Source organism: Sorex fumeus, unplaced genomic scaffold (assembly GCF_029834395.1).
Source record: "Sorex fumeus unplaced genomic scaffold, SorFum_2.1 ptg000005l, whole genome shotgun sequence".
NCBI lineage: Eukaryota > Metazoa > Chordata > Mammalia > Eulipotyphla > Soricidae > Sorex > Sorex fumeus.
In genome coordinates, this window is record NW_026606062.1 from 9,426,294 (window position 1) to 9,447,775 (window position 21,482).

Genomic DNA, 21,482 nt, shown 5'->3' on the forward strand with positions numbered 1-21,482 from the left:
CTGGCGGTGCTCAGAGGACCATATGGGATGCTGGGAATCGAACCCGAGTCGGCCATGTGCAAGGCAAAAGCCCTACTCACTGTGCTATTGCTCCAGCCCCAGTTTTATTATTATTATTATTTTCTATGGTGTTACTTTCTTTTTTTTTAATTTATTTTTTAATGAATCACCTTGAGACACAGTTACAGATTTACAAATCTGTGATTTTGTGATTATGTTTCAGTCATACAATGATCGAATACCCATCCCTCCACCAGTGCCTATTCTCTGCCACTGATGTTCCCAGTATCCCTCCCACCAACCCCATCCTATCTCCCCTGCCCTGCCCCCCGCCTCTGTGGCAGGCACATTCCCTTTTACTCTCTCTCTCTCTCTCTCTCTCTCTCTCTCTCTTTCTCTCCTTTCAGGTGTTATGGCTTACAATACAGGTAGTAAGTGGCCACCATGTTTGGTCCATAGTCTACTTTCAGCATGATCTCCCATCCTGAGCAAGCCCTCCTGGCATCATTGACTTGGTGGTCTTTTCTCTATCCCAGCTGCCTTTTCTCCCAGCATGTGAGCCCGGCTTCCAAGTCGTGGAGCGATTCTCCTGGCCCTTATGAGTTTTTCCTATAAGAATACACACACAGGGGCTGGAGCGATAGCACAGTGGGTACGGCATTTGCCTTGCACGTGGCTGACCCGGGTTCAATTCCCAGCATCCCATATGGTCCCCCAAGTACTGCCAGGAGTAATTCCTGAGTGCATGAGCTAGGAATAACCCCTTTGCACTGCCAGGTGTGACCCAAAAAGCAAACAACAACAACAACAAAAAGAATACACACACATACATACATACGTACACACAAATTTCCCTTTTTAGCTCCTTAAGAAAAATTGAGGCTTTTTGTGTGTTTGGCATATTTAATTTTTAAATTGGCCTTTTTTTCTATTGACATTATAAATGAGACATTATGTCATTCTCTCTTATAAAACTCACTTGAGTCTATTAGAGTTTTTTATTTGTCTTTCTGCTGATTTCTTACATTGGTTTTAATAGGTTTTCATAGTTCTATTCTGGAGTAGTCTCTGCACTGTGCCCTTTGCAAATAATATTATCTGACCTCCCCTTCTCAGTATTTAAAAGAATCTTATTCTTAAGTCATTTAAGAAATATGGTTACAATGGACTTTCAGCTTTTAAATGTCATTCTTTCTCCTGTTTTCTCCAATGGGCACCTTCCACAGAAAGGGTAAGAAGCCAACAAAAGAGTTTAAAAAATTTCTTTATTGAATTTCTGAGATACACAGTTACAAAGTGGTTCGTGACCTGGTTTCAGTCATACAGTGTCCCAACACCTCTCCCTTCACCTGTGCATCTTTCCTACCACCAATGTTCCCAGTTTCCCTCCTGCCAACGACAGACCCCCCGCCCATCAGCTCACTTCTCTTTTTTATAAATGTTTTATTTATTTTTAAAATTTTTTAAATTTTTTAAATTTTGAGGCTCTTTGTGTTCCTAGAACGAGCAGACGCCATTGGGCTACACCAGCACGCGACAGGGACAAATGGAGACGTTACTGGTGCCAGCTCGAGCAAATCGATGAGTAACGGGATGTCAAGTGATCAAGTGAATTTTCGGGTCACACCCAGCGATGCTCAGGGGTTACTCCTTTCTCTGCACTCAGGAATTACTCATGGCGGTGCTTGGGGGACCATCTGGGATGCCGGGGATCGAACCGGGGTCAGCTGCTTACAAGGCAAATGCCCTCCCAGCTGTACTATCACTCTGACCCCCACCAGCCCGCTTCTAGTGGCAGACACTTTTCTCCTCTCTCTGTCTCTCCCTCTCTCTCTCTCACCCACTTTCTCTCTCTCTCTCTCTCTCTCTCTCTCTCTCTCTCTCTCTCTCTTTCAAGCTCCTTATCTCTCTCCTTCTAGCCGTTATGGTTTGATACTGACAGGTTATCATATATATCCCTTCCCTCCTTTCAGCACCCAGTTCTTGTCCAGAGTGGTCATTTCCAACTAGCATTGTCATAGAGGTCCTCTCTCTATCCCAACTGCCGTCCACCCCTCCCCTCCTTACACACACACACACACACACACACACACACACACACACACACACACAGCCTTGTTCTATTTTCTTATAAATGGATAGACACGGAGAGTATCATGCTGAATGAGTCAGAAGAAAAGGGACAGACATAGAATGACTGCATTCATTTGTGGATATTAAAAAAATCTAGTATGAGACTAATCTACCTCACTTTTCTGTTTTTATCTTGATGAGCAGCTAAAATACATTCTGGCATTTGACCAAGTCTGTGCTGGCTTCTGATCAGACCTAGACTGTCTCTATTGTTGAGTTCTATGAAGCCGTAACTTTCCTACTGTTCAGAGTTGCCAACCAGGGCCTAGAGTAACAGTCTTGCGGGAAGGAGTTTGCTCTGCATGTGACCAACACAGGTTCGTGCCCCTGCCCCATAGAGGGTCCCTTGAGACTCCTGCAGGAGTGATCCCTGAGCAGAGCCAGGTGCTGGCCGAAAAACACACCCCAAAAAATGTAAAAGAATATATATCATTTCTCCTCCCTCTGAGTAGAAGATACTCATCCTCCCGTCTTCTGAGGACTGTCCCAATTGGGTCTAAACCACAATCACTTCAGGTTTTGATTAAAACTGTGAGATGTTCCTTTCCCCAAATTCCTGCTCAGTATCAAATAAAACAACAAGCCAAGCACTGACAGACCAACCCCTCCACCAAAGTCCCTCGGTCACTCAGAGTCGGTCAACTTGGGCTTCTCACCAGAGGCGGGCGCCTCTGGTCCCCCATCCCTAGTGGCTTTGCCCGGACAATCACAGGGTCCAGTGATGGGTCTCTGGAGCCCCCTGTGCTGAGCACAGATCCCTCCGGACACAGAGCCTTCTCCCCATCCTGCCCAGATGAACAACTGCTCAGAGTGCAAATATTTAATGTTCTTGCTTTGCTTCATGTGTGGTTTGCCACCGCCTGGTCTGACTTGTCACCAGCCCCGTGCCCGCCCTCTCTGCCCTCAGGTCCTGTCTCTCTTGCAGAGTGGACACGCACGGACTTGGGAACCCTGAAGGGCCACCCCGGCCCTACCTTGCCTCTGCATGGGTGGTGCTCCCTCTAAACAAAAATCCTCCCATCCTCCTTCCAGGCAGCCAGAGTCTGGATTAGGACGGTGAGGTTTCAGGCACCTTTTGTCCATCTTGGTGATGGGGGCGGGGGGGACGAGTGATTCAGGAGAATCAAGGAAGGGGCAGTGCCCCCCCTGCCTCAGCATGTTCCGGGGAGATACCAGCCCCTGGCCTCTTAAGAGCAGCACAGATAGGGGCACCCTGGATCTCATTCCCGGCCCAGTGGGCTTCGTTCTCTGCACCAACATCTCCTTCCCCGGCTGGTAGGAAGCCCATCCGTCAGCAACTGGGACAGCCAAGCCCATGGCCCTGTGGGACCCCCGTGGGCCCTGAGTGGGGTGAGCAAGAGCCCAGAGGTGCAGCTGCTGTGGACAGGCTCAGAACTGCGAGCACCAGGGCCTACGCCCTGGACTGGGGCACGCGGGAGGTCTGGCGTGGATACGCTAGCCGGACCCCGCGGGCTTCTCTGCTCCGGGGTTTCTCAGCAGGCAGTGCAGGGGCTGCTACAGTTGCCATAGTAACAGCATCGTGGCCAACAGAGACTCCCATGGTCAGACTCCCATGGTCTCTCCCGGGGGGTCAGGCTGGGAGCGCCAGGGATTGCCTGAGTCTCCTGAGGAATGGAGATGGGGCGGCCACAAGACCTGGGACACATCTGAGCTGGTCTAACCTTCATCTGTGTTGGGGACTTGAGGGGACAGTCACAGGCATCACAGAAGGGGCCGAGCCCTGGTGCAGGAGGGAGGCTCTTGCCCTGCCTGTGGCCAGCTGTGGCCAGGAGTGATCCCTGAACAGCAGCAGGAGGAAGCCCTGAGCCCCTCTGGGTGTGGCCCCCAAGCCCCGAATAAATACAAGACAGAACAGCGGAGGGTTCTGTGACCCGTATCCGAGTGCTCCCAGCCCAGGAAGGCCCCCTGGCCGTTGGTGAGCGCCAGCCCCGAAGCCGCGCCCCCGAGGGACCCAGGGGCCCCTTGTGCTCCCAGCAGTCGGCCTCCCACCGGCTTTCTTCATTTTTCTAGCGATGATTCCAACTTATTTTTAGTTTCCTTTTTTCATTGTGGTGGGGGTTGTTGGTCCACATCCGGTGGTGCTTGGGTGACCGAAAACTGGAACTGGGGTAGACCGAAAGCAAAACAAGAGTCCGAATCCCTGGACGATTCCCCCAGGACCCACCCCACTCATTCCCAGTTGCGCAGATAACCGTCCTAATTCCAGCAGCACCCAGGGCTTGTGCCGAGATTGACAGCAACGAGTCCTGCAAATTTTTGTGGAACCTCCAAGCTAGAGGGACTCCTGGCTTTGAGGGAGGAAGGGAGGGGAGAAGAGGTAACGGAGGAGGAGGAGGAGGAGGAGGAGGAGGAGGAGGAGGAGGAGGAGAAGGAGGGAGTTTGAGAGGAGGAGGAGGAGGAGGAGGAGGGGGAGGAGGGAAAGGTGGAGGAGGAGGAGAGGATGAAAGGAAGAGGGGGGAGGAGGAGGAAGAGGAGGAGAGGATGAAAGGAGGAGAAGGAGGGTGGAGGAGGGAGAGGAGGAGGAGAGGATGAAAGGAGGAGGAGGGGGAGGAGGGAGAGGAGGAGGAGGAGAGGGAGGAGGGGGAAGAGGAGGAGGAGGAGGAAGAGGAGGGGGGAGGAGGACGAGGAGGAGGAAGAGGAGGAGAAGGAGGAGGAGGAGGGGGGAAGAGGGGGAGGAGGAGAAGGAGGAGAGGAGGAGGAGGAGGAGAGAATAAACGGAGGAGGAGAGGAGAGGAAGGGGAGGAGGAGGAAAAGGAGGTGAAGGAGGAAGAGGAGAGGAGGAGGAGAGGATGAAAGGAGAAGGAGGAAGAGGAGGAGGAGGAGGAAGAGGAGGAGGAGGAGGAGGAGGAGGAGGAGGAGGAGAAGGAAGAGGAGGAGGAGGAAGAGGAGGAGGAGGAGGAGAAGGAAGAGGAGGAGGAGGAAGAGGAGAAGGAGGAAGAAGAGGAGGAGGAGAAGGAAGAGGAGGAGGAGGAAGAGGAGGAGGAGGAGGAGGAGAAGGAAGAGGAGGAGGAGGAGGAGGAGGAGGAGGATGAGGAGGAGGAGGAGGAGGAGGAGGAGGAGGAGGAGGAGGAGGAGGATGAGGAGGAGGAGGAGGAGGAGGAGGAGGAGGAGGAGGAGGAGGAGGAGGAGGAGGATTCCCACAGAACTTCAAGACCACGAGGAGAGAAAAGCGGTCGAAACGCTCAGCTTCTCAGACTCTCGGGCTGGGGCTCGTCACCGAAGCCACAAGCTCTGCCTGTCCTGGGCCCTTCCCGGCTCTCAGCATCCCGGCCAGCGCCTCCCTCCCGCCGCCTCCCCCAAGGCCAGATCCCCGAGAGCTGCCTCCCGGCCCCTGGTGCAAAGTGCTCCCGGACATCCAGCAAGCTGGGTTCTGGGAATCGGCCGCAGGGGTCTTGGGGGTGGGGGAGGGGGGGGGAGCTGTAAACACACCCGACGCTGCCCGCTTTGTCCTGAGACCAAAGGCTGCTTGTTGGGCTTCGGAAACCAGAGTGGCCGCTGGGGCGCACTCCAAGTTCTCCTCTGCCCGCCGCGGTGACCTGGCATTCTTTCTTCACCACAGCCAAACAGACACTCCCTTGGCGATCGCTCAACAGAAAACTGGCAGCCCTGGAGGCCAAACAAAGGCGACCTCAATAGCAAAAGCAAAAAAAAAAAAACAAAAACAAAATGACAACGGCCCCCACAGAGAAGCCCCGGAGGCTGGTTCTGGCTCTGAGCGGGGGTGCGGCGTGGAGGGGAGGTCGTGGCGTGGAGAGCAGGGGACTATGGGGGGTCTTAGGGGGGAGCGAGCAGGGCCTTGGCTCTGGCCTCGGGTACGTCTCACTCAGCACTGCTCTGTGGCCAGCCGGCAGGACCGTGAGGCCACCGTCCACCTCAGGAACTGGGTCAGCGTTAAATTGGGAACGGTGGACAGTTCCATGTGCCGCGGAAAAGGGGTCTCTGCGGGGAGCCCACCGCCCCTCCTTCCCTGGCCTCTCTCCTGCCTTCCCTGCCCCACCCTGGGCCCGGGCCTGCCGGGACGCCACCCGCTCCCACACCCCGTGACTCAGGACAGGGGGTTTTAGCTCCCCTTTCCCAGCCTTCGCTGCCACCCCCGGGAGAAGCGCCAAGAGAGATTTCCTGCCAGCGAAGTGTGCATTGCCAGGTACCGCGGGCACTGGGTCTGGAAGCCCGGGCTAAAATGCACAGAAAATTCCTCCACGGACATTGATTTCTTAGAAACTGTCAGGAAAATCCGCCTCTGGCCAGCGAAAAAGAACCCCTTAAGCTTCCTCCTGGACCCCTCTCAGGAAATAAAAACAGCTCCTGTTTTTACTGGGACAAAACCGTTTTTCATCCCAAATGGCCTTTCCCTAGAGACGTTCATGTGTTCACGTGTGTGTGTATGTGCTGATAACCTGGCCTCTCGTGGGGCCTGCAGGGAGGTTCGAAGCCTAAACGGACTGTCCCCGATGTTCCCTCCTGTCCCGGCCTCCCGGGGCTGAGCCCTCCCTGGAGAGGGGAGGTTGGTGTCTCTTTCCTCTCCTTGTCTTGCAAGTGGATGGAAGGAACCGGAAGCTCCCAGAGGACCGAGTAGCTGCAGGTTGTGGAGCTGGGCCGTCAGGTAGTGACTTTAGAAACGCCCTCGCAGGCCTTGATGCAGGGGATGGAGCCCGAACTCCAGCTCTGGAACTGCAAGATCCCCCAGCCCCACAGGAAGTGACCCCCTGGGCACCTCTGGGTGTGGCCCAAATGCCCATAAGAGCAAGAAAAGAAAGGGGCTGGGGCAATAGCACAGCAGGTAGGACAGCACATTTGTCTTGCACGCGGCTGACCCGGGTTCGATTCCCAGCATCCTATAGGGGCCCCGGAGCACTGCCAGGAGTAATTCCTGAGTACATGAGCCAGGAGGAACCCCTGTGCAATGCAGGGTGTGACCCAAAAGGGGAAAGAAAAAAAAAAGAAGTTCCTGCTCTCTGACACAGGGGCCTCTCTGAGCTCTGGTCTCTCCTCTCTGCCCCTTCCCTAACAGAAGGACTGCAGACGGGGCTGACCCTGTCTCTTCCCAAGCCCAGGCCCCCACCTCTTCATTGTATAACTGAAACCCAAGCACAAAAATTTGTATGTCTACAACTGTACCTCATGGTGTTTCGCTAATAAAAATTAAAAAAAAAAAAAACCTTCCAGAGGTGCTGCCTAGTCCCTTGTACCCTCAGGGTTTCTCGCCTTGTTCTTTTCTTTGATGCTGTTCTGGGGGGGGGGGGGGTGCATGTGTGGTCACCTGCAAGTGGCCTGCATAGCCCAGGGCTAGAGTTCACAGTGTGAGAAGTTCACAGACTGCTTCACTGGCCACATGGAATCAGGTAGAAACTCTGCCTCTAACCCTCCAATTCCCACCCTGTGGAGGTGGGAACCCAGGAATGTGCTCAAGTTTGGGACTGATGCCCTCCTGGTGTCACTTATGGAAAGAACTGCATTGGCAGTGATGGGAGTGACAGGTGTCCTTTTAAGAAGGGGGAAGCCGCCACAGCACAGGGTGGGTAGGGCGGTCTGCAGATAGGCCCAGCGTCACTGTGTCCCCCCCCCCCACCCTCAGGAGGGGCCAGACTCAGCTGGAAGAGGCAAGGAAGGATACTTCACCCATCCCCAGGCCCGTGTGGCATCGTGATTTGGAATTTCAGCCTCGGCGGTGGGAGCAGCTAGATGCCACGGGCTACACTTCCATGCTGGGCGTTGTTTCTGGTTGTGCTGGGGAACTGCATGCAGCTAAGAATTGAATCGAGTGTTCCAGATGCAAGGCAAGTGCTCTCCTGCCGGCCGCCTCCCTGGCATAATGGCTTCAAGTCACCACATGTGGTCACTGGTTTCACCAGTCCTGAAAAACTGATGAGAGAAGTGACAGTTCTCCAAGAAGTTGGACACTTGGTCATCTCATTGTCACTGGGGGCCAACACCTGACTGTGCTCAGGGGCTATCCCTGGCTTGATGCATGGGGCTCCCTCCTGGCTGTATTGGGGGGATCACACAGTGATGGAACTTGAACCCAGGCTTCCTGCACACAAACCATGTTCTTAGCTCTTCAGGCTTCTCCCTGATCCGTGGGCATCGTTCATGGTCTGACACTGTTCTGTGGTAGGAAGAGGTCACGTAACCCATGGTGGAAGTTTCATACTGAACGTTGGCTCCAGCAAAGATTAAGTTGCTAAATAGCCATTGGGTGAAGCCCATCATTTCCTTGGGAAGAGTTCCTCAAGGGGGCCATCCCCGATTCGACGACTTCCCCTCTGCTCCCCACGGGCTGCCCTGGGGGAATTCCAGCACAGCAGACCTGTGATTTCAGTAAATATTATTTTATGCTTGTTGGTACAGACCTGTAATCACTGTGACTCATGGCAGTAAAGAGACTTAGAAAATGCCGCCATTGTGAGCGTTAAAAACACCTTCTGGAAACCAGGTGTGACCTAGCACTTAACCCGTCTGGCTTCCTCATGCTACAGTTCCCATCCCTCAATGGACGTTGGATATGCATTAAAAATGTGTTTCTTTGGGGAAGATTTCTCATTTTGGTCCCAACTCAAAAAGCAAATCCTGAGTCCAAGCCAATTGCTTGAAGCCACAGGACCAAGAGTGAATGGGGGGAGGGGGGGTGCTCTTCCTATTCTCTTTTGGTTAAAAGGAATAATGAGCAGAGAGATGGGATGGGGGGAGGGCCTTGCTTTGTACTCAGCCAACCTGGGTTTGATGCCAGCACCCCATTGGTCCAACACGCACTACCAGGAGTGATCTCTGAGCACAGAGCCAGGAGTAGGCCCTGAGCACTGCTGGGTGTGGTCCCCAAGACAAAAAAAAAAAAAGATGACAAAGGACCTGTAGCTTCCAGAAGTCATGTTTATCCAAGAAGGCAGCTTTGTAACTGTGTAACTCATGGTGATTCGATTAAAAAATAAAATAAAATAATACAAATCAACATAGACATTAAAGAAAAGGTAGAAATAAAACTTTATTCCCTTTAAATGATATATTTGACATATATATGCCTATTAAAAATACACAAAGGATTTATATGTTCCATTTTTTTAGATTACCAAGGCACTGCTTCTAACATCTGCTAATGTTTTGCGTTTCCAAAAAATGGCATCTTTGTTCTGAAGAAATCGATATTAAAAAGGGAAATCTCTGGAAACTATTCAGAGTCAAGGATCGAGACTTGTGGGTGGCTAGCATTGAATTCCATTCACCTAGGGAGCATCCGGAAGCATCACTAGATCTTGGTACCCTTCCAGAAGGTGGAAATTGTTCAGATCTCAGATTCCTAAGGTTTGTGTCTGCTAATGTTTCAACAGCCCATGTGAGAAGCATTGGTGTGTTTGGTTCCAAATATCAGGGCAAACATTCCCAACTTTATCCCGTTTCTTTGTGGGCCTCTCTCCAAGATATTCTTCGAAGCCAGAGATCTTGGCAAAATAACCGCCCCCAAACCCACAATCCTTTAACAACCACTCCAAAGATCACAATAAGCCGATGCAATGGCGCCGGGTCCCGCCCTCATCTTTTCAGTTCAGTGAAACATCTGGTTGTTATAGGAACAACTCTCTTGATGCACAAGGTATAATTAGAGACAATACAAGAAGCCGTGGGATCATTCCCCAGCCAGCGAGGGTGTTTCCTTTGTAAGTTTACATGAGACGGGCCGGCCTAGTGCCCGGGAACCGTCTACATCAGTCTAGCCTGAAGTCTGAAAGACGACGTTTCAAATGTAGCCTTATGGTCCAATCAAAAGGGCCATTCATTATTGGTTTGACCTGTAATTATTGAACAACATTCCTTCTTGATTCTGTGAAACAGAGACTCGAGTACAGAGCAAAAGATGAAGGAGACACCGAATGGTTCCCGTTACTACAAATAAGATTATTATAGGCAATGGCCTTCCATGTCCAGATGGTGGGTTTCAAACCAGTCAGGGGGTGTGTGTGAGGGTAGTTGGGATCACACCCGTTGTGTTCAGGGCTCTCTCTGGGCTCTATCCTCAGGGATCACTCCTCGTGGTGTTGGAGGAATAACCATATGTGTTACAGGGGAAGGAACCAGAGTTGGCCACACTTAAGGCAAGCGCCTTACCTGCTGTACTGTGTCTGGCTTCAGCTTCTACTTAGGCCACTGTGAGGAAAAGCCTGAAGTTGTAAACATCACAAGAAGGACATACAAGTACCTGCCCAGTCGAAGACTCCGAACTATCAGACGTGGGTCCTCATGTGATCACATAGGGATCTCTGACTCAGAGACAATGTTGTCAAGTGCCCTCAGTGACTGCTCCTTACTCTCACACTGTCATTTTGCTCTCTGTGTCTTTGCTTTATGTTTGTTTTCTCATGGACCCTATGCACTCCTAAGGGTAGGGTGAAACTTCGGGGTGCTTCTGCAGCAGAGAGGTGGGTGTCCTCGATCCTTCTGCAAACCCAGTTGGGGTGTCCCCATCGGAGCCGTCCTGAGGGGCATCATTTCTTGCGGGTGCAGGTACAGTGGGGGTCACTCCTGCAGGGGGATCTGCCAGGAGAGGTGGCTGGAAGCCACTGGCCATGGTTTCTAGCTCTCAGAATCTCCCTCGACACAGACCAAGTGGATCCTTGCAGGGAGCAGAGCCAAAAAGCCGACCTAGAGGAGCTTCCAGGAGCCCCCAACACTCCGCCTTCTGTCCCCTGCAGAACCAGCCCCCCTTCGGTGTTGAGGTCTTTTGGAGTGCCTCTGAGTGTCAGCACCCAAGGGCATGAACTGGGGTGTTAAGACTCCTTCCATGAGGACTGCACTCATTTGTGGAGTATAAAATAGCATAATATGAGACTGACACCCAAGGACAGTAGACGCAAGGGCCTGGAACATTGCCCCATAGTTGGAAGCCTGTCTCATGACCTGGGGGAGAAGGCAGCTGGGATGGAGAAGGGATCACTAAGAAAGTGATGGCTGGAGGGATCACTCAGGATGGGAGATGTGTGTTGAAAGTAGATAAAGGACCAAATGTGATAACCTCTCAGTATCTGTATTGCAAACCATGATGCACAAAAGTAGAGAGAGAGTAAAAGGGAAATTGTCTGCCATAAAGGCAGGGGGAGGGTTGGAAAGGTGGGAGGTATACTAGGGACATTGGTGGTGGGGAATGTGCACTGTAGAGGGATGGGTGTTTGATCATTGTATGACTGAAACTCGGGCTGGAGCGATAGCACAGCGGTAGGGCATTCGCCTTACAAGCGGCCAACATGGCCGACCCGAGTTCGATTCCTCCGCCCCTCTCGGAGAGCCCGGTAAGCTACCTAGAGTATCTCGCCCGCACGGCAGAGCCTGGCAAGCTACTCGTGACGTATTCGATATGCCAAACACAGTAACAACAAGTCTCATGATGGCGACGTTACTGGGCCCGCTCGAGCAAATCGATGAGCAACGGGAGGACTGTGACTGTGACTGATGACTGGAACTCAAACATGAAAGCTTGTAACTGTATCTCATGGTGATTCAATAATAAAAATGTTAAGAAACAAAAGACTCCTTCAATGATTCTGATGTGCAGCGAATTTGGGAATCAATGTTTTCGCTCACTCCAAGGAATGTCTATTACAGGGTATTACGCCAAGCTTTGTTAACAAAAGATCTCCCCCTTAGAATAAAAGGGGTCTGGATTCAAGGATCTTTGGGAAATATGAAGTTGAAAGCAAAGCTGAGCTGGGCTGGAGGAGCCTTGATTTCACAGGGTTCCCCTGGCACCCCTGGGAGTGATCTCAAAGCCACACAAACAAGTAGATCTGAAGCACTTTCCTTCTCCATGCAGTTTCTAGGAAAATTAACTAATATGAACTAAACATTTCTAAGGATGCGGTACTATCATTAGGAAGGCAGCAGAATCTGTCACCCCAAAGTGGACCTCTTTGGCATTGGATGATTTTTGAGAAACAGAAGATAAAGGAGAAAAATCTGGAAACAGAGTGGAAATTCCAAGTTTGCGAAGGAAACACTCACTCAGGAAGCCTCCAGGTGAAGCAGAAGAGAGAAGGATGAATCCAAGTTACTGAAACTTGTAATGGAGACGCTCTCAGGTCTGCATGACTCTCATCTTGGCTCTCCTAGCCAAGTCCATAATTGCTCAACCCCCCTCCCCCAACTTTCTTTTGTCTTTAACTAGAGATGGTGCTGGGTTGGACTTCATTTCTCTTCCCCTGGGTATCTCCCATGTGCACACGAGGTTTGTATATTAATACACATTGTGTGCTTTTTTTACTGTTCACTTCTCTTTAAGTATTTGCTCAGAGATCTCCCTCCCCCTTGGAGGAAGCTTCCAGAAGAACATTTTGGGACAAGGAAAGCTAAAGTGATATTTTACTGGATAAAATGGAAACTCAAAATAGTTGCCTGTTCTGACACTTGGGAGATGTATTCGTGGCAACATGTTCTTGGGATTTGGAATCCATTTACTGTGGAACAATGCAGCTAAGCATAGTTGGAATCGTATGATTCGAGCTGTAATCTGCACATGGTATCTGCATGTGGGTAAAGTACTTTTTTTTTTTTTTTTTTTTTTTTTTTTTTTGTGGCGTATCCTGGAGATGAAAGTGCCCAGGACAGAAACATTCTAAGGAAATCCACTGGGAATTGAGAGTTGACATTTTGGGGGAATTCTCCAAGGAAAACACTTTATCAAACTTAACATCCGCACCCTCTTTTTTCGATGACTGAAGCTGACTTGAATGGTGCTAACTCTGTCAAACTCCAGAGCCTTCCAATCCTAAGGCCCTCTTTCATGCGGAAGTTTTCTTACAATACAACATTTTAAAAATCCAGAATAAATGTCCGATAATGATAATCAACTTTACTTTTTGCTATGGAGTTTTGCTTGGTTACAAATTCTTCATTTACTGCTCCTAATTTTGTTCAAGTTTCAGCACCTGAAGGGTTATTCTGATGAGAAACAATACAGACTTTCTAAAATGGTCTTCATCGTCCCTCTTGCCGTGTTTGACGAGAGTGTACCAAGGGGGAAAATAAAACACAAAAGAAGAGGACGATCTTTCTTAAGAACTGCAAAGCAGATCTAAAAGAGAGACTTGGAAAATTTTCTCTCTTCAAGATAGAAACTCTGTCCCAACAGTTTGAGAACGAGAGAGAAAGCCATTTGTCAAGAGCCTCAGCTGAAAACATCAGCTGTTTTTTTGGGAAGCAGATTCCTGGTCAGGAATTTCATGCTGCCTTATTTTTCCTGAAAAAAAAAAAAAAAGGAAGTTCTGTATTTGCAAAATCATTCTGATGCTCTTATTCTCTGTTTGGTGAAGAATTTAAAGAATATTGATGCTAGAGAGTTCAGACCTGATCAACTTAACTCATTTTTTTCTTAAGAGATGTTGTATAAAATAAGAGTAAAAATGAATGCGTTAATCTTGTTTCAAACACCCCAAACTCGTACATTCATGACAAAGGAACTGAACAGGACAGGGCTCTGTCTCAAAGGGCAGGAACATCTCCTTCCTCCAACCCTCAATAAAACAGAGTGCTGAGCACTTGCGTTATAAGTTTCCAGGTGACTACTATTTTCTCCCCTTTACCAGTAGAATTTGAAGATAAGAGTTAAATTATAAAATGGAAAGAAGAAAACTGAAGCTTAATTGTCTTATTTAATTTTATTTATTTATTTTTGTTCAGCAAGTCGATGAACAACAGGAGGACAGTGCTAACAGTGCTAGCAGTGCTATTTTCATTTAAGTGAATCAAACTGAAAGACTTTTATTCAGCAAAATCTTGTTTTAGGGGCCACACCTGGTGGTGCTCAGGGCTTACTCCTTGCTCTGCACTCAGGGATAACTCAAGGCGGTGCTCAGGAGACCATATGGGGTGCCCGGAAAAACCAACCCTGGGCTGGGTATAGGCAAGGCAAACACACTGTGCACCACACTATCACTCTGGTCCCTATTTGGCAAAAGTTTGTTGAATATCTATCATAGGCACATATTTGCATCTTATCTGTGGGCGGCCCTGCTAACCACTCTCTGGCCCGCGGAGGTGGCCCTGGGGATTGATCCGCTGGTGCAAGGAGGGACCAACCGAATGAACACAAGACACAAGAGACAGGATGCAGTTTAGAAACAGAGAGAAAAAGGGACAGACTTTATTGAGGGATACAGGCTGTTTATATAGGGTTGGGGCAGCCCAGTCAGAGCAGAAGCAATATAACCATACATGGTCAGGTCAGCAACAAGAACTTTACCTAGCATTCAAGGTAAACATTTGTGCATCAAAGGGTCTTATGGCAGTAGATGCATCCTGGAGGTCACTATAGATAAGGCCAGATAAGATAACTGTCAGCCTGATGTATGTGGCTATGGATCAGGCATCCGCTGAGGTCAGGAAGTCCCAGGGAGACTGTCACCAATGTCCCTAACATGGGAACCACGGCCAGGGTCTATGAGAGGGCTCTTGGCTTCCCACACTTATCCATATAATCCTACGTGGAACTCTTTTTTCTGACTTGCCACCTCCTCTCACCCTGCCACCCACAACGCATTTGTCTCAGAGGCATACCTTTTTCTTAAGTAACCTTAGTTCTGTTGACAATAGTCACTATTGCCTCTGTCTCTTCAATTTTATGTTAGATGCATGAATAGGTGAGATCATCCAATATTTGTCTTTTTCCTTCAGATTCACTTCGTGGAGCTTAAATTGAAACAGAGACTTTCAGCTATGTCGGACTACGTTCCCCAGAATCCCCTTTCCGTTCTGATTGGATAGCGCATACAAGATGCTGGGGATACTGAGGGGGAGAAGGGATGCAGGGATGCGATCTCTTTTGGTCTGGCCTCTACACTGAGGAACTAGCTCACCTGTCACCTGGTGGGCAGAAGTGGACAGGGGCCACCGGAAGAACCTTCGATCTTAGGATTCTCAAAGTCCTTAGGCGAGTGTGTTCAGTTCCACAAGGGGAGGGACCCAATTTCTATAGCACACTCAGGGCTGTCAGCAGTGAGACTGACGGGAGTCTGCCTGTTGAAGACTTCCGCTCTTCTCCAAAGGTGGGTAGATTCCGTAGAGAGAGGGGAGTGGAGTTGTTCTGGATTTGCTACTTGGAAAATCTCTGCCTTTGAGTGGGAGGGTATATGCAACCAGAGCCAGGAACCAGCTGGCCATGTATACAAAAACACATCACCTGCAGAGAAACTTATAATGCAAGTGCAATGGGTTGGCCTCTGTGAGTGTGAGAGTTCCTTAGTGGGATTTCAGAGGAGCAGAGCCGAGCCCCTGGGTTTGAGCTAAGCAGATTTCTTCAGCAAGGGAGGCTGAGCTGGTCTCTTGGGTCATTCCACTGATTGGAAAAGAGTCATTCGGTCTCTAAAACTCTCTCTAGAGACAATCCAATGGTCAGGGACTTTAATTGGATGTACAAAATATAGCAACACGCCCAGATTACCGTCTGGGATGCCGAGACAAGAGCCCAGCCAAGCTTGCACATCAGAGATGGTCACAGCAAGGCTGGGGCAAATTTTCAAAGCAGTTTGCTTTAAAATTCGTATCTTATAATTATGTATTTACTCAAGGTTTTTCTTGTACTTCTTTCTGTCTCTAATTTCTGGTGGACTGAGTTATTCCTCTCCTCCTCCTCCTCCTCCTCCTCCTCCTCTTTCCTCCTCCTCCTCCTCCTCCTCCTCCTCTTCTTCTTCTTCTTCTTCTTCTTCTTCTTCTTCTTCTTCTTCTTCTTCTTCTTCTTCATCTTCTTCTTTTTAATTTTTTTACATATTTAGTTTTACTGTAACAAAGCAGCTGGTATACTTTTTTATATATTTTTTTGGTTTGTTTTCTGGGGAATCAAACACCAAACCTGGCAGTACTCCGGGGTTACTCCTGGTGATTACTTCCTTCATTCAGGAATTGCTCTTGGTGGTGCTCAGGGGACCATACAGGATGCCAAGGATTGAATCTGGGTTGGCCGAATGCAAGACAAGTGCCCTATCCACTTTACTATCACTCTGCACTTTCTTTCTCTCTTTCTTTCTCCTTCCTTCCTTCCTTCCTTCCTTCCCTCCCTCCCTCCCTCCCTCCCTCCCTTCTTCCCTCCTTCCCTCCTTCTTCCCTCCCTTCTTCCCTTCTTCCCTCCCTTTTTCCCTCCCTTCTTCCCTCTCTTCTTCCCTCCTTCCCTCCCTCCCTCCGTCCCTCCGTCCCTCCCTTCCTTCCTTCCTTCCTTCCTTCCTTCCTTCCTTCCTTCCTGGAGTTCATCATCTTCCTTCCTTCCTTCCTTCCTTCCTTCCTTCCTTCCTTCCTTCCTTCCTTCCCTCCCTCCCTCCCTTCTTCCCTCCTTCCCTCCTTCTTCCCTCCCTTCTTCCCTTCTTCCCTCCCTTTTTCCCTCCCTTCTTCCCTCTCTTCTTCCCTCCTTCCCTCCCTCCCTCCCTTCTTCCCTCCCTCCCTTCTTCCCTCCTTCCCTTCTTCTTCCCTCCCTTCTTCCCTTCTTCCCTCCCTTTTTCCCTCCCTTCTTCCCTCTCTTCTTCCCTCCTTCCCTCCTTCCCTCCCTCCCTCCCTTCTTCCCTCCCTCCCTTCTTCCCTCCTTTCCTCCCTCTCTCCCTCCCTCCCTCTCTCCCTCCCTCCCTCCCTCCCTTCCTTCCTTCCTTCCTTCCTTCCTTCCTGGAGTTCATCATCTTCCTTCCTTCCTTCCTTCCTTCCTTCCTTCCTTCCTTCCTTCCTTCCTTCGCTCCCTCCCTTCTTCCCTCCTTCCCTCCTTCTTCCTTCCCTTCTTCCCTTCTTCCCTCCCTTTTTCCCTCCCTTCTTCCCTCTCTTCTTCCCTCCTTCCCTCCTTCCCTCCCTCCCTTCTTCCCTCCTTTCCTCCCTCTCTCCCTCCCTCCCTCCCTCCCTCCCTCTGTCCCTCCCTTCCTTCCTTCCTTCCTTCCTTCCTTCCTTCCTTCCTTCCTTCCTCCTTCCTTCCTTCCCTCCCTCCCTCCCTCCCTCCCTTCCTTCCTTCCTTCCTTCCTTCCTTCCTTCCTTCCTTCCTTCCTTCCTCCTTCCTTCCCTCCCTCCCTACTTTCCTCCCTCCCTCCTTCATTCCTTCTATCTTTCCTTCCTTCCCTCTTTCCCTCCTTTTCTCCTTCCTTCCCTCCCTCCCTCCTTCCTTCCTTTCCTCCCTCCTTCCTTCCCTCCCTCCCTCCCTCCTTCCTTACTTCCTTTCTTCCCTCCCTCCCTCCCTCCCTCCCTGCCTCCCTCCCTTTATTCCTTCCCTCCCTCCCCCTCCCTCCCTCTCTTCCTCCCTCCCTCCCTCCCTCCCTCCCTCCCTCCCTTTATTCCTTCCCTCCCTCCCTCCCTCCCTTTATTCCTTCCTTCCCTCCCTCCCTCCCTCCCTCCCTCCCTTTCTTCCTTCCTTCCCTCCCTCCCTCCCTCTCTTCCTCCCTCCCTCCCTCCCTCCCTCTTTCTCTTCCTCCCTCCCTCCCTCCCTCCCTCTCTTCCTCCCTCGCTCCCTCCCTCCTTCCTTCTTTCTTGCTTTCTTGTCCCCCCCTCCTTTTTCTCTCAGGGTTTCCTCCTGTCTCTGTGCTTAGGGGCCATGACTGGCCATGACTAAGAGGGTCCTATCTCATGCCAAGCACTGGTCCAGGGTCATCCATGTGCAAGAAAATCTCTTTAACCCCTGTACCATCTCTCCATCTCTCTCTCTGGTCTCTTTCCATGATAGCTATAATTCTTTGTTTTATTGGCTTTTTAGGGCTTCCTCAGTGGTTTCTACTATACCTTTTCATTGCAGACTCTATTTTAAATACAAAGGCAATAAGATTTACAGTAGGAAAAAAAAGAATTTACAGTCATATATTTCCATTTTTGTAATGCATTTTGTTATCATGGTCTTGGTTTTTTCAGCAGGGGTGGGGAGTGGAGGGGCATTACTGGCTGTGCTCAGGGCTTACTCCTGCTCTGCCCTCAGGGTTCACTCCTGTGGGTCTTGGGGACCAAATTCAGGTTGGCTGCATACAAGGCAAGCCCATTCCCTGTTGTACCCTCACTGTTATTTATGGTCATGCTTTGTAACTTTTTCAAATGCTTTAGAGGTAACAACAAGCTATTATGAAATGACTATATTTTAGAAGATGTTTAAAGAGACATTTTCTGTTTATCCACTTGCTGATCATTTCAATGTTCATCTTTTTATAGAACAAATTTATATGCGCCCTCTGCAAGAACAACTTCCTTGACTGTTTCTTGCAATGGAGTTCTGACAACAACACATTCCTTTAACATTGGTTTTTCTGAAAAAGTCTTAACTTAAAACTTGTTTTCTCTGAGTAAAGAATCTAGGTGGATAGTCTTGCTCTTTCAGGATTTTATAAAAATGTTGCTTCACCATCTTTTGACCTGCGTAGATTCTGCTGGGAAACCTGTTATGCTTACTGTTTCCCTTCTTTATTAGTTAGCTTTCCTCTTTGGTAGCTTTTAATATGTTTTATTTATAGTCAGATGTTGAAACAGATCATGGTGTGCTTTTATCTATCACTTAAAAATTCAATTTCTGAGGCTGGAGAGATAGCACAGCGGGAAGGTTCGATTCCCAGCATCCCATATGGTCCCCTGAGCACCGCCAGGATTAACTCCTGAGTGCAGAGCCAGGAGTAACCCCTGTGCATCGCTAGGTGTGACCCAAAAAGGAAAAAAAAATTCAATTTCTGGGGGTTGGCGAGAGAGTGCAGCAAGTAAGGCACATGCCTTGCACTCAGCTGACCCGGGTTCTGCCCTCGGTACCACATACAAACTCTGGATCTTACCAGGAAGGATCCCTGAGCACAGAACCAGGAGTAAGCCCTGATCAGTGCCAGATATGGCCCCAAAGCCAAAAAATAATAGAAGTTAAATTTCTTTTACTCTTTTTCATGGAGGGTTTACAGTTTTCATCAGATTGGAAAAATATTAAATCAGGTCACTATTTCTTGAAGTATCTCTTCTGTGCCATCCTGTGTGTTAGACCACTTGGTTTTGTCCCATGGTCTGAGAGAGCTTGGATATTTTTCAATGCTTGTCCTTTCTGCTTCATTTGAATATTTCCATTGGTTTGCACTCTCATTCACTTATTCTTTCTTCTGCAGGGTCTAATATGATACCAACATCACTCAGTAATTTTTTGTTTCAGGTATTTAATTTTACACCTCTAGGTGGTCCATTTGGGTGTTTTGATATGTCACATTTCTTGCCTCCTAATGTTCATGTTTTTTATTCTTTTTTTTTAAAAGACGATAAAGCTATTTATATGCATTTTATCACTTTTCTGCTAGTCTCATCAGTTTATGGCTTGTTTTCTATTGGACAATTTTTCTTTTGATTCTTTAGTAACTTCCACTAGATAGAAATTTTTGTTCTTGAGTGCTGGATCCTTATGTACTCTAGTACTTCCAGAGAATTTTATCACTGACTTTGCTAAATTACTTGGAATCAACGCTTGCATTTAACTTCATTAGGGTTGTTCCACTTCAACTTTTGAGGGGTGTATTTTTGGGGAGTACCTGCGATGTTTAGGTTTTACTCCTGGCTCTGCACTCAGGTATCTCTCTCGGTGGACTTCTGGTACTCTAGGGGTGCCAGGGAACCAGACTCGGGTTGGCCACATGCAAAGCAAGTGCTCTACCAGCCGTACTATCACTCTCGCCCCAGTCCACTGCAACTTTTAATCCTAGAACTGGTGCCCACACTCACTAGTATCCCCGCCACTGAAGCAATGGGTAAATTTGTATTCAACACCCCAGGTCTTACAAGACATTTCGTCTTTGGAAGGTGGAAACACAAGTTATTTCTGATTCTCTGTAACTCAGGGAATCCTGCCTGGTATTTTCTGAAAATTTCCCCCTGAACTTAGTTTACTCTTACAAGCGCCCAAGTCAGTGCTCAGTCATCACCCAAGGGCTCTGCTCTGATAGAACCATACAATTCGCACTTTCTTTTTTAAAAATTTTTTTAATTTTATAAGGTAGTTCACAATATTTGATTGCAGTTAATATATAACACCAGTCCCACCACTATTACACCTTCCCACTGCCATATTTGGGATGTTTCCATCCCGAGCCCAAGCCCTCTCCCAAAGCAGGACCGAAATAATATATTTTGTATTGTTTATTATGAAAAACTGCTGAAAATGCTACAAAAAGGTATCCACAGAGGAATCAGTGTGAAGATTGCTCTATTTTGGCAGAGGCCATTAAGACCTTCCTTAAGATATCACTAACATGCTGTTAAAAGTTCAGCATTGTAAACTTTTGTCTATCTATCTATCTGTCTATCTATCTATTTCCCTCTATGATTGTTGCCTACTATTTGAACCCCATCAAATGTGATGCAGTACTTTTGGAGAATGAGTAGGAAGTGTCTTATGATGTGTCCAGGAATACGTTCACTCATGCGTGAGGCTCATCCCGAGTGTGTGTGGAGCGGCCTTGAGCGTGGCGGTGGTTGGGTTCTGGAGGTTTTGGGCTGCCAGGGCTGGGTCCCTTGGAGTGGGGAGGGTTCCCTCCCGTCCCCCTCTGGGGCACCCCAAGTGGCAATTCTCACTTTCTTTCTTAGCTCTTTGCTTTCTAGAATTTTGTCATAAAAAAACAAACAAACAAAAAACTTGGCCTCTCGGTCCTTCCCTAACTTCAGTCTTTTTTGTCTCAATCCACAGAGACCCCTAGATCCTGTCCGGACTCGCCCTGCCCTTGTGCAGCCTGGAAGCTGTTTCCAGCCCATTAACTGGGACAATCTCCTCATTCCTTTGTCCCTTTATCTCAGGGACCTGAACTTTCAATTATCCACTTTCCACCCAAGTAGTTTTGCATGTTTTCACCATTCTCTTGTTTAAGGCAGAAAAGTCTCTGCTAATTCATCTTCATCAGAAATTGATATGTCCTGTTCCTTGTTTTTGAAATATAGAACATAAAATATCTTCATAAAAACACTCTTCATGTTAAGAATTTAACCTCAGAAAGAAGGAAAGAGACACAATTCTTGGAATCACAGGAGGAACTAGAGAGTTCCATTTTACATCTCTAACCCATAGTAACTGAAGTATTAAAATCCCACAAGGAAATGAAGTTAATAAACCATCACCTTCTCTTGGTGCTAACTGCTAAGCTTTGTCCATCAATGGTAAGTCCTTCAAGCTTCATAAATTAGGTTATCATTCCACTCATTAGAAATCCGTGTCACTGAGCAGAAGCTTCTGACATCCCTGAAGCTATCTAAGTATATATTTAGGCAACTTAGAATATAAAATGTCTTCATGGTAGTGATTGGTTAGTCAGCGCCAGACCTCATAGTCCAGAGACCACTAATAATTTTTTGAACACTGTATAACCAGATTCATAGAGGACTTATTTGAGTGCTTCAGG